A 10394-nucleotide genomic window follows, 5' to 3' on the forward strand; every position below is an offset into this window, starting at 1 on the left:
CCAAACAAACCTCTCCTTCCTCACCATTGCCGAACTAAGCAAAGGAGTTTCTCTCTAGGAAAAGCTTCACAACCAAGGTTACTTCTCTTAGAGAATTAAGCGAGAGATGTAAGTATCCCCCTCACCTGCAGTACAATAGTTTTTGTACACTTTATATTTAAAGGTTGTTGAAAAAAAAAACTTAGGGATTTCCTTGCAAGTTTCGACCAAGATAAAGAGTTGTGGTCACTTAGGGTTGTCAAGTTTACAATTTATGCTTCATGTTGTAACAAAAAGTCTAGAACTCTTGAGGTTTCGGCCAAAATGAAACATAAGTTTAGATCAAAGTGTTGAAACCTAAGCATGCTTGTTTATGCTCCTTCATGATACATGATCTATTACATGTTGTTAGTTAAGTTTTCATGCTACATGTTGTATAAACAAAACCTAGAACCTTACCTTAGGTTTCGACCAAGATGGAACATAAGGTTTAGAGCAAAGTATTGAAATCTAAACATGCTTGTTTATGCTCTTTCATGATACATGATTTATTACATGTTGTTAGTTAAGTTTTCATGCTACATGTTGTATAAACAAAACCTAGAACCTTACCTTAGGTTTTGGCCAAGATGGAACATAACGTTTAGAGCAAAGTATTGAAACCTAAACATGCTTGTTCATGCTCCTTCATGATACATGATTTATTACATGTTGTTAGTTAAGTTTTCATGCTACATGTTGTATAAACAAAACCTAGAACCTTACCTTAGGTTTCGGCCAAGATGGAACATAAGGTTTAGAGCAAAGTATTGAAACCTAAACATGCTTGTTTATGCTCCTTCATGATACATGACCTATTACATGTTGTTAGTTAAGTTTTCATGCTACATGTTGTATAAACAAAACTTAGAACCTTACCTTAGGTTTCGGCCAAGATGGAACATAAGGTTTAGAGCAAAGTATGGAAACTTAAACATGCTTGTTTATGCTCCTTCATGATACATGATACATGTTGTTAGTTAAGTTTTCATGCTACATGATGTATAAACAAAACCTAGAGTCTTACCTTAGGTTTCGGCCAAGGATGAACACAAGGTCTAGGGTAAGGTTTTGAAATCTAACTATGCTTGTTTTATGCTTCCTCATGATGTATGATTTTCTATACAATGTTAGATTGAATTTCCATGTCTTAAGTTGCATGAAAAACCTAGAAACCTTATCTTTAGGTTTCGGCCAAGGTTGAAGTAGAGGCTTAGAGAGAGTTGTAGACCTAAACTATACTTGCTTTATGCTTCTTCATGATGTATGATTTCCTATGCAATGTTAGGTTAAATTTCCATGGCTTATGTTGCATGAAAAACTTAGAAACACCACCTTGAGGTTTCGGCCAAGGTTGAATATTAGAGTTAGAACCTCACTTATGGTTACCAAAGGACTCACTTGCTATGCTATGTAGGTTGCAAAAGTTTCATGCTTTAAATTGATTAAAGGAAAATTTAAAACATGCCTTCATGTTTCGGCCAAGATAAGAAGAATGTGGTTAAGAAGCTACTTAGGGTTCCTAAGGTCTTACATGCTATGATTAATGATTTTGAAGACTTAGGTAGTTGATTTCATGTATCCATGTTGTCTGAAAATCTATGATGTATGTTTATATGTTTCGGCCAAGCATGATTTAGGGCTTGTAAGAAGTTTCAAAAACCTTAATCATGTATGATGTTGACTCTTATGATATGATATGAATTTTTATGTCACCATGTTAATTGATATGTGCACTTCATGTTATCATGTTATGTTTTTATGAGATACTATATATTGTGCACTTCATGTTATCATGTTATGTTTTTATGATATGCTATATGTTATGTGTACTTGGTGCCATCATGCTATGTTTATGCAAGACTTATGTAAGATAAAAAGCCTAAGAAATGCTTCCCTTAAGTTGGGATCAAGAGCACTCTTCATGATATGACAAGAACATGAAATGTTATGATATGACAAGAAAATGATATGTTATGATATGACATGATATGACATGCTATTTTACTTTGTATGACTTGTACCAAGGGTGGGCTCCACAAGCACCCCTAGGTCGATGGTCTATGAAACGGGCCTAGTAAAAGGGATGGACTCCTAAGTTGCCCCTAGGTCGATGGTCTATGAAATGAGCCTAGTAAAAGGGATGGACTCCTAAGTTGCCCCTAGGTCGATGGTCTATGAAACAGGCCTAGTTCCTAGTAGGTTCAAGATTAGCTACCTTGGATCTATTTAGGATGCGCGCATTTATGTATGTATGTGGTACAAGCCGGACCCTCATGTTGAGATTATGTTTAAGTATGTATATGATATATGTTTTCAAAAGGACATCTTGCATATACTCATTTCATGATACATGTTTTCAAAAGAACATCTTGCATCTACAAGTTCATGTTATATGTTTTTCTTTATGCTTCTTAAAGATGCTCTTGAAATATGTCTATGATGTTTATATAATCATGTTACTACTTTATGTTTATGCTCTCACATGATATGATATGACTTTAAGTTTATGCTCTCACATGATATGATATGACTTTATGTTATGCTCTCACATGTTATGTTATGATTTACCAAATGAACATGTTATCACTTTATGTTCATGCATGAATCATGGTTTTTGTGAGTAGGAAAGGGACTTACTAAGCCTATGAGCTTATAGTTTTTATGTTTCCTTGTACTGCAGAAAAAGGAAAGGAATGACTAAACTAAAAGGAGCAGAAGGAAGGGCAAGAGTGTGTGTGGCAGTGGCACGGTGGAAGAAAACTGCTATATGTTTTTAAGTTCTAAGTTTGCATATGAACCATGTGTTGTCTTTATGCTTTGATAGTACTTTTACTAGTATGGATAGTTATGCACTTATGTTCTTCATGTTTCATGCTAGTATGCTTATGATATCATAAATTATGTTTCAAGTAGTTGGTATTAATTAAGTTGTATGCATGAATACTAGTAAGTCTACATGTTCAGTATGATAAGCATGATGATTAGTGTAGAAAAAAAGTTAAATAACTGTTTCCGCTGCCATGATTTTATATGTAAGCAAGTGACCCCGTCCCTCCTTAAGCAGTGGGAGGGCGGGCGTTACAGTTTGGTATCAGAGCAGGTCTGCCTTTCCACTAGACACATATCAAGCCTACATCCTGCCGCTCCAAGTAAGAATTTCTGTGCCTACTCTATTTTGTTTTTATGTATGATAAGGAATGCTTTAATTTAAGTATGCATGCCTCCTCCATATTTTTTTATTATGATAAGTTACAGTTTTAGTTTAAGTATGCATGATGGTAGATTAGGAATAATAATAACTTATGCCAGCCTTGTTGTCATTCATAAAGATAAGCATGGTTAGAAGACGTAATACTAGAGCCGATGAGACAGTACCTCCACCTGATCTGATGCATGTAGTCACTGAACTTCAGTGTCAGGTCACAGAACAACAGCAAATAATAAATACTCTGATGAATTAGCAAGGGAATCCTGCTACCCCACCAGGGAATCAGAATACGATGCAGTCATACCTGCGGCTGCACCAGTGCCACCGGCACCTGTACCACTGGTAGGCCCAGCTCCAGTGGTTCGTCAGGAGACGTATCTGATTCAGTGGCAGAGGCTGAAGCCGGAAGCTTTCTCTGGTAACTGTGAACCATGGGACGCCCAAGCCTGGTTCAAGACTGTGGAGAGCATAGTGGAGCTATTGGACTGGCCTGAACACGAGAAAGTCAAATGTGCATCAGTTTGCCTTACGGGCGATGCCAGAATGTGGTGGGACCGAGTTAAAGCAAAGAGACAAGTAAATCAAATGAGATGGACGAACTTCGAGACTGAATTCTTCGAGGAATTCTTCCACATGCGTGTGACGAACAATCACTACGACGAGTTCACCGAGTTCCGACAAGGTGACCTCTCAGTTAATGAAGCTGTGAAGAGATTCAACTATCTAGCGCGCCTATGCCTAGAGTTGGTCAGCACAGAAAGAGAAAGGGTCAGACTTATGCTGAAGATGCTCAGACCCGAGATAGCTCTGAATGTGGCCGGCGGAGTTAATAGACCACATACTGTCGAAGAGTTAATCAGCAGTGTCCTGATCACCGAACACTACTTGAAGGCGCTGAACGAGGGCAAAAGTCAAGCCCAGCCGGGAGGACAGAAATCTCAAAGCACCAAAGCCAACTGGAAAGGAAACCACAGTGGCAAGAGGAAGCATTGGAACAACTCTAAGGGTGGTCCAGCAAGCAAACAACCTACGTTCCCTCAGTGTACCACATGTGGGAAGAAGCATCCGGGAAAATGTCGTATGGGCACGAATAAGTGCTACAACTGTAGATTGGAAGGACATATGGCCAGAAACTGTCCTACCCAGAGTCAGATACCTCCTCAGAAGTATGTCCAGAACAAAGGTGCTCCCCCACAGCTACACCTGATGTAGGCGGCGATAGAAGGTCCTCAGATAAGTCAAGGGCAATTGGAGGCCCCACCAGTTACGACGAATGCCAGAATTTTCTCCCTCACCAAGGAAGTTGTGGCGAATGCTTCTACTGTTGTCACAGGTCAAATATTTATTTTCAGTCAGCATGCTACTGTATTATTTGATACTGGGGCAATCCACTCGTTCGTCTCTACCCTGTTCACAAGAAAGATAGACATGCCACCCCAAGTCTTAGATTGCAAATTCTTAACGACCCTGTTTTCGGGAGAAGTAATGTCATCTACTCATATGTTGCGAGCCGCACCCATCAGAATCGCAGACAGAGAACTCTACTGTGATCTGATAGTGCTTGACATGTAGGATTATCATATTATATTGGGCATGGATTTCCTGAGCAAGTACGGTACTTCGATAGAGTGTCGTAAGAGAAAAGTGGTCTTCCGGCCTAAAGCAGAATCGACGTTTGAATTTATCAGAGAGACAAGGAAAGAAATTAAGAAATTCTTATCAGCCTTAAAGGCACGGAAGATGTTGGACAATGGATGCACTGGGTTTCTAGCACATGTGGTTGATACAAGTCAAGCAGAGGAACTGAAGCTGGAGAATGTCAGAGTTGTATGTAATTACCCAGAGGTATTTCCCGATGAACTACCAGGGTTAGCCCCAGACAGAGAGATCGAATTGATTCCGGGTACTAAACCGATCTCTAAAGCACCTTACCGTATGGCGCCGGCGGAATTGAAGGAACTTCAGGAACAACTACGAGAGCTACTCGACAAGGGACTTATCCGCCCTAGTCACTCCCCATGGGGAGCTCCAGTACTATTTGTAAAGAAGAAAGATGGGTCTATGCGAATGTGCATAGACTACCGAGCGCTAAATAAAGTGACGATCAAGAACCGGTACCCTCTACCATGGATTGACGACCTGTTTGACCAGTTAAAGGGTGCCACCGTTTTCTCTAAGATTGACCTGAGGTCTGTCTATCATCAAGTAAAAGTGAAACGGGATGATATACCAAAAACAGCTTTCCGAACAAGATACGGACACTATGAGTTTGTAGTTATGCCCTTCGGAGTGACAAATGCTCCTGCCTTGTTTATGGACCTGATGAATCGGGTATTCTCAGCATTTCTCGACAAATTTGTGATTGTCTTCATCGATGATATCCTCATCTATTAGAGAACTCAAGCGGAGCATGCCGAACACCTAAACAGAGTTTTGCGAATTCTTCAGGAGAAGCAGCTGTATGCGAAATTTTCCAAATGCGAGTTCTGACTCGATCGAGTATCATTTTTGGGTCATGTTATCTCTAAAGATGGAGTAATGATAGACCCAATCAAAATTGAAGCTGTGAGCAACTGGAACAGGCCAAAGAATGTCAGTGAGATCAGAAGCTTTCTCGGGCTAGCAGGCTATTACCGAAAATTCGTAGAGGGTTTCTCCAGAATTGCAGCCCCTATGACAGCTCTCACCCGGAAGAATAAGAAGTACGAATGGACAGACGATTGCGAGAAGAGTTTCATAGAATTGAAAAGGAGACTGACCAGTGCTCCAATTCTCACTCTTCCGGAAGGTAACGAAGGGTTCGATATGTACAACGACGCTTCCAGATTAGGACTCGGAGTCGTACTTATGCAGAACGGCAAGGTCATTGCCTATGCCTCTAGGTAACTCAAAGAACATGAAAGAAATTACCCCACTCATGATTTAGAGCTAGCAGCCGTGATCTTTGCTCCCAAGATATGGAGGCATTATCTATATGGAGCACAGTGTAAGATTTATACAGATCACCAGAGTCTAAAATATTTCTTCACACAGAATGACCTAAACATGAGACAACGTAGATAACTTGAGCTAGTCAAGGACTATGACTGCGAGATCTTCTACCATCCGGGAAAGGCGAACAAAGTGGCTGATGCACTCAGCAGGAAATCCTAGGCCACCTTAGTTACCCGGAGCTATTTTAAGTTCAAGGACGAACTTTTATGAGGTATGGGGGACTGTAACACCCATAGGATCCCTATAAATTTTACAAGAATTTATGCATGATTAAATAGGTTTCATGTGGATTTTTCTTTTAAAAAAATATATAATAAAAATAACCAAAAAGAGGCATGACCAAGGATTGAACCTTGGACTTCTTAGTAAGTGATTCCATGTTATAACCAGTAGCCCCAGCAGGGGTGTGCTGATATGAAAAGAGGGAAATTATGATTAAAGGTAAGGAAAGTGAATGCTCTCTTCACTAAAGAGGAGAAGTCCAAGTTTCCTTCCTCTTCTTACAATGAAAAGAGAGTTTTACTTCCTCCCTTCATTTAGGATGAGTAAAAGAAAAGGGAAGGAAAAGTTTATTTTTCCTTCTTCCTTTCATTTGGAATAAAAGGAGAAAAGGAAAGAGAAAATTTCATTTTATTCTCTTCCTCCTCCCTCCTCCTCTCCACCGAAACCAAACAAACCTCTCCTTCCTCACCATTGCCGAACCAAGCAAAGGAGTTTCTCTCTAGGAAAAGCTTCACAACCAAGGTTACTTCTCTTAGAGAATTAAGCGAGAGATGTAAGTATCCCCCTCACCTGTAGTACAATAGTTTTCGTACGCTTTATGTTTAAAGGTTGTTGGAAAAAAAAACTTAGGGATTTCCTTGCAAGTTTCGGCCAAGATAAGGAGTTGTGGTCACTTATGGTTGTCAAGTTTACAATTTAAGCTTCATGTTGTAACAAAAAGTCTAGAACCTCACTCTTGAGGTTTCGGCCAAAATGGAACATAAGGTTTAGATCAAAGTGTTGAAACCTAAGCATGCTTGTTTATGTTCCTTCATGATACATGATCTATTACATGTTGTTAGTTAAGTTTTCATGCTACATGTTGTATAAACAAAACCTAGAACCTTACCTTAGGTTTCGGCCAAGATGGAACATAAGGTTTAGAGCAAAGTATTGAAACCTAAACATGCTTGTTTATGCTCTTTCATGATACATGATTTATTACATGTTGTTAGTTAAGTTTTCATGCTACATGTTGTATAAACAAAACCTAGAACCTTACCTTAGGTTTCGGCCAAGATGGAACATAACGTTTAGAGCAAAGTATTGAAACCTAAACATGCTTGTTCATGCTCCTTCATGATACATGATTTATTACATGTTGTTAGTTAAGTTTTCATGCTACATGTTGTATAAACAAAACCTAGAACCTTACCTTAGGTTTCGGCCAAGATGGAACATAAGGTTTAGAGCAAAGTATTGAAACCTAAACATGCTTGTTTATGCTCCTTCATGATACATGACCTATTACATGTTGTTAGTTAAGTTTTCATGCTACATGTTGTATAAACAAAACTTAGAACCTTACCTTAGGTTTCGGCTAAGATGGAACATAAGGTTTAGAGCAAAGTATGGAAACTTAAACATGCTTGTTTATGCTCCTTCATGATACATGATTTATTACATGTTGTTAGTTAAGTTTTCATGCTACATGTTATATAAACAAAACCTAGAACCTTACCTTAGGTTTTGACCAAGATGGAACATAAGGTTTAGAGCAAAGTATTGAAACATAAACATGCTTGTTCATGCTCCTTCATGATACATGATTTATTACATGTTGTATAAACAAAACCTAGAACCTTACCTTAGGTTTCGGCCAAGATGGAACATAAGGTTTAGAGCAAAGTATTGAAACCTAAACATGCTTGTTTATGCTCCTTCATGATACATGACCTATTACATGTTGTTTGTTAAGTTTTCATGCTACATGTTGTATAAACAAAACCTAGAACCTTACCTTAGGTTTCGGCCAAGATGGAACATAAGGTTTAGAGCAAAGTATTGAAACCTAAACATGCTTGTTTATGCTCCTTCATGATACATGATTTATTACATGTTGTTAGTTAAGTTTTCATGCTACATGATGTATAAACAAAACCTAGAGTCTTACCTTAGGTTTCGGCCAAGGATGAACATAAGGTCTAGGGCAAGGTTTTGAAATCTAACTATGCTTATTTTATGCTTCCTCATGATGTATGATTTTCTATACAATGTTAGATTGAATTTCCATGTCTTAAGTTGCATGAAAAACCTAGAAACCTTACCTTTAGGTTTCGGCCAAGGTTGAAGTAGAGGCTTAAAGAGAGTTGTAGACCTAAACTATACTTGCTTTATGCTTCTTCATGATGTATGATTTCTCATGCAATGTTAGGTTAAATTTCCATGGCTTATGTTGCATGAAAAACCTAGAAACACCACCTTGAGGTTTCGGCCAAGGTTAAATATTAGAGTTAGAACCTCACTTATGGTTACCAAAGGACTCACTTGCTATGCTATGTAGGTTGCAAAAGTTTCATGCTTTAAATTGATTGAAGGAAAATTTAAAACATGCCTTCATGTTTCGGCCAAGATAAAAAGAATGTGGTTAAGAAGCTACTTAGGGTTCCTAAGGTCTTACATGCTATGATTAATGATTTTGAAGACTTAGGTAGTTGATTTCATGTATCCATGTTGTCTGAAAATCTATGATGTATGTTTATATGTTTCGGCCAAGCATGATTTAGGGCTTGTAAGAAGTTTCAAAAACCTTAATCATGTATGATGTTGACTCTTATGATATGATATGAATTTTTATGTCACCATGTTAATTGATATGTGCACTTCATGATATCATGTTATGTTTTTATGAGATACTATATATTGTGCACTTCATGTTATCATGTTATGTTTTTATGATATGCTATATGTTATGTGTACTTGGTGCCATCATGCTATGTTTATGCAAGACTTATGTAAGATGAAAAGCCTAAGAGATGCTTCTCTTAAGTTGGGATCAAAAGCACTCTTCATGATATGACAAGAACATGAAATGTTATGATATGACAAGAACATGATATGTTATGATATGACATGCTATTTTACTTTGTATGGCTTGTATCAAGGGTGGGCTCCACAAACGCCCCTAGGTCGATGGTCTATGAAACGGGCCTAGTAAAAGGGATGGACTCCTAAGTTGCCCCTAGGTCGATGGTCTATGAAACGGACCTAGTTTCTAGTAGGTTCAAGATTAGCTACCTTGGATCTATTTAGGATGCGCGCATTTATGTATGTATGTGGTACAAGCCGGGCCCTCATGTTGAGATTATGTTTAAGTATGTATATGATATATGTTTTCAAAAGGACATCTTGCATATACTCATTTCATGATACATGTTTTCAAAAGAACATCTTGCATCTACAAGTTCATGTTATATGTTTTTCTTTATGCTTTTTAAAGATGCTCTTGAAATATGTCTATGATGTTTATATGATCATGTTACTACTTTATGTTTATGCTCTCACATGATATGATATGACTTTAAGTTTATGCTCTCACATGATATGATATGACTTTATGTTTATTCTCTCACATGATATTACGTTTATGCTCTCACATGATATGATATGACTTTATGTTATGCTCTCACATGTTATGTTATGATTTACCAAATGAACATGTTATCACTTTATGTTCATGCATGAATCATGGTTTTTGTGAGTAGGAAAGGGACTTACTAAGCCTATGGGCTTATAGTTTTTATGTTTCCTTGTACTGCAGAAAAAGGAAAGGAATGGCTAATCTAAGAGGAGCAGCAGGAAGGGCAAGAGTGTGTGTGGCAGTGGCACGGTGGAAGAAAATTGCTATATGTTTTTAAGTTCTAAGTTTGCATATGAACCATGTGTTGTCTTTATGCTTTGATAGTACTTTAACTAGTATGGATAGTTATGCACTTATGTTCTTCATGTTTCATGCTAGTATGCTTATGATATCATGAATTATGTTTCAAGTAGTTGGTATTAATTAAGTTGTATGCATGAATACTAGTAAGTCTACATGTTCAGTATGATAAGCATGATGATTAGTGTAGAAAAAAAATTAAATAACTATTTCCGCTGCCATGATTTTATATGTATGAACGTATGTAAG

Source organism: Zingiber officinale, chromosome 5A (assembly GCF_018446385.1).
Source record: "Zingiber officinale cultivar Zhangliang chromosome 5A, Zo_v1.1, whole genome shotgun sequence".
Lineage (NCBI taxonomy): Eukaryota > Viridiplantae > Streptophyta > Magnoliopsida > Zingiberales > Zingiberaceae > Zingiber > Zingiber officinale.